Below are 3,489 nucleotides of genomic sequence, written 5' to 3'. Positions count from 1 at the left end.
AGAATTGCAAGTTCCATGGACTTCCAATGGAAGATCCTCATCAGTTTTTAGCTGAGTTCTTGCAAATCTGTGACACAGTCAAGACTAATGGGGTTAACCCTGAGGTCTACAGACTGATGCTATTCCCTTTTGCTGTAAGAGACAGAGCTAGAATATGGTTGGACTCTCAACCTAAAGAAAGCCTGGACTTTTGGGAAAAGCTAGTCAATGCCTTCTTGGCAAAGTTCTTTCCACCACAAAGATGGAGTAAGCTTAGAGTGGAAGTCCAAACCTTCAGACAGAAGGATGGAGAATCCCTCTATGAAGCTTGGGAAAGATACAAACAATTAATCAGAAAATGTCCCTCAGACATGCTTTCTGAATGGAGCATCATAGGTATTTTCTATGATGGTCTCTCTGAACTATCTAAGATGTCCTTGGATAGCTCTGCTGGAGGATCTCTTCATCTAAAGAAGACGCCTACAGAAGCTCAAGAGCTCATTAAAATGGTTGCAAATAACCAATTCATGTACACTTCTGAAAAGAATCCTGTGAACAATGGGACAAGTCAGAAGAAAGGAGTTCTTGAGATTGACACTCTGAATGCCATATTGGCTCAGAACAAGATATTGACTCAACAAGTCAACTTGATTTCTCAAAGTCTGTCTGGAATGCAAAATGCACATGGCAGTACTAAGGAAGCTTCATCTGAGGAAGAAGCTTATGATCCTGAGAACCCTTCAATGGAAGAGGTGAATTACCTAGGAGAACCCTATGGAAACACCTATAATTCTTCATGGAGAAATCATCCAAATCTCTCATGGAAGAATCAAGAGAGACCTCAACAAGGTTTCAATAACAATAATGGTGGAAGAAACAGGTTTAGCAATGGCAAGCCTTTTCCATCATCTTCTCAGCAACAGACAGAGAGTTCTAAGCAGAATACCTCTGACTTAGCAACAATGGTCTCTGATCTAATAAAGACCACTCAAAGTTTCATGAATGAAACAAGGTCCTCCATCAGAAATTTGGAAGGACAAGTGGGTCAGCTGAGCAAGAAAGTTACTGAACTCCCTCCTAGCACTCTCCCAAGTAATACAGAAGAAAATCCAAAAGGAGAGTGCAAAGCCATAGATATGGCCGAATATGGAGAGGAAAGAGAGGAGGAGGACGCCACTGAGGAAGACCTCAGTGGGCGTGTACCAATCTCCTCTGAGTTCCAATGGGAATCTGAGGCTCAAAATGAGACCATAGAGATTCCATTGGACTTACTTCTGCCATTCATGAGCTCTGATGAGTATTCTTCCTCTGAAGAGGATGAGTATGTCACTGAAGAGCAAGTTGCTAAATACCTTGGAGCAATCATGAAGCTAAATGACAAGTTATTTGGAAATGAGACTTGGGAGGATGAACCACCTTTGCTCACTAAAGAACTGGATGACTTGTCTAGGCAGAAACTGCCTCAAAAGAGGCAAGATCCTGGGAAGTTTTCTATACCTTGTACCATAGGCACCATGACCTTCAAGAAGGCCTTGTGTGACTTAGGGTCAAGTGTAAACCTCATGCCCCTCTCTGTAATGGAGAAATTAGGGATCTTTGAGGTGCAAGCTGCAAGAATCTCATTAGAGATGGCAGACAATTCAAGAAAACAAGCTCATGGACTTGTAGAGAATGTTTTGGTGAAGATTGAAGACCATTACATCCCTACTGATTTCATAGTCCTAGAGACTGGGAAGTGCATGGATGAATCCATCATCCTTGGCAGACCCTTCCTAGCCACAGCAAAGGCTGTGATTGATGTTGATAGAGGAGAGTTGATCATTCAAGTGAATGAAGAATCCTTGGTGTTTAAGGCCCAAGGACATCCCTCTATCATCATGGAGAGGAAGCATGAAGAGCTTCTCTCAAAACAGAGCCAAGCAGAGCCCCCACAGTCAAACTCTAAGTTTGGTGTTGGGAGGCCACAACCAAACTCTAAGTTTGGTGTTGAACCCCCACATTCAAACTCTAAGTTTGGTGTTGGGAGGTTTCAACATTGCTCTGATCATTTGTGAGGCTCCATGAGAGCCATCTGTCAAGCTACTGACATTAAAGAAGCGCTTGTTGGGAGGCAACCCAATGTTTTATAATTAACTGTTTCCTTTTGTTATTTTATCTTTTTTGTAGGTTGATGATCATAAGAAGTCACAAAATTAATGAAAAAAGCAAAAACAAAATGAAAAACAGGAAGAAAAACAGCACACCCTGGAGGAGAAGAAGCTGGCGTTCAAACGCCAGTAATGCTAGCTGTTGGGCGTTTAACGCCCAGTCTGGCACCATTCTGGGCGTTTAACGCCAGAAAGGGGCACCAGACTGGCGTTAAACGCCAGAAAAGGGCTAGAACCTGGCGTTAAACGCCAGGAATGGGCACCAGCCCGGCGTTTAACGCCAGATTTGGCACAAAACGTGATTTTGATTGCCATTTGGTGCAGGGATGACTTTTCCTTGACACCTAAGGATCTGTGGACCCCACAGGATCCCCACAAACCCCTCACCTATCAAATCCCATCTCTCTCTTCACCACTCACATCCACCCTTCATTTTCACACAACCTAAACACCACTTCTCCCCCTCTTTGGCCGAACACAAAAGCCATTCCCCTCTCCTCCATTTCTTCTTCTTCTACTCTCTTCTTTCTTCTTTTGCTCGAGGACGAGCAAACCTTTTAAGTTTGGTGTGGTAAAAGCATTGCTTTGTTTTTTCATAACCATTTATGGCATCCAAAGCCTGTTCAACTGAGAAGGCATGACCTCAAGCCCATCACTAAGAAGAAGATGGAGCAAACAAGAGACCCCTCTCATCAAGAGATCCCTGAGATACCTCAAGGGATGCACTTTCCTCCACAAGACTATTGGGAGCAACTGAACACCTCCCTAGGAGAATTAAGTTCCAACATGGGACAACTAAGGGTGGAGCACCAAGAACACTCCATTCTCCTCCATTAGAGAAGATCAAAGAATCATGAGAGAGGAGCAACAAAGACAAGGAAGAGACATTGAGGAGCTCAAGCACTCCATAAGACCTTCAAGAGGAAGCCGCCATCACTAAGGTGGACCCGTTCTTTAATCTCCTTGTTCTTTAATTTTCTATTTCTAGTGCTTTATGTTTATCCATGTTTGTGTCTTATGATCATTAGTGTCTTAGTGTCTATGCCTTAAAGCTATGAATATGAATCCATCACCTTTCTTAAATGAAAACTGTTTTTATCACAAAAGAACAAGAAGTACAGGATTTCAAATTCATCTTTAAAACTAGCTTAATTAGTTTGATGTGGTGACAATACTTGTTGTTTTCTGAATGTATGCTTAAACAGTGCATATGTCTTTTGAATTTGTGGTTCATGAATGTTAAAATTGTTGGCTCTTGAAAGAATGATGAAAAAGGAGACATGTTACTGAGGATCTGAAAAATCATAAAAATGATTCTTGAAGCAAGAAAAAAGCAGTGAATACAAAAAAAAAAGAGAAAAAG

At 42.0% G+C, this 3,489-nt stretch overlaps 1 non-coding gene across 1 annotated transcript; it reads right to left on the bottom strand.

Moving 5' to 3' along the window:
* Positions 1 to 248: 248 nt before the first annotated feature.
* On the bottom strand, positions 249 to 356 carry LOC130952416 (small nucleolar RNA R71). Its single transcript, XR_009074597.1, has one exon. It is a non-coding gene; the product is annotated as a small nucleolar RNA R71 (small nucleolar RNA).
* Between the last annotated feature and the right edge of the window lie 3,133 nt (positions 357 to 3,489).

The sequence above is a fragment of the Arachis stenosperma genome, chromosome 9 (assembly GCF_014773155.1).
Source record: "Arachis stenosperma cultivar V10309 chromosome 9, arast.V10309.gnm1.PFL2, whole genome shotgun sequence".
Lineage (NCBI taxonomy): Eukaryota > Viridiplantae > Streptophyta > Magnoliopsida > Fabales > Fabaceae > Arachis > Arachis stenosperma.
The sequence above is the reverse complement of the archived record's forward strand: the minus strand, read 5'-3'. Positions and strand labels throughout refer to the sequence as shown.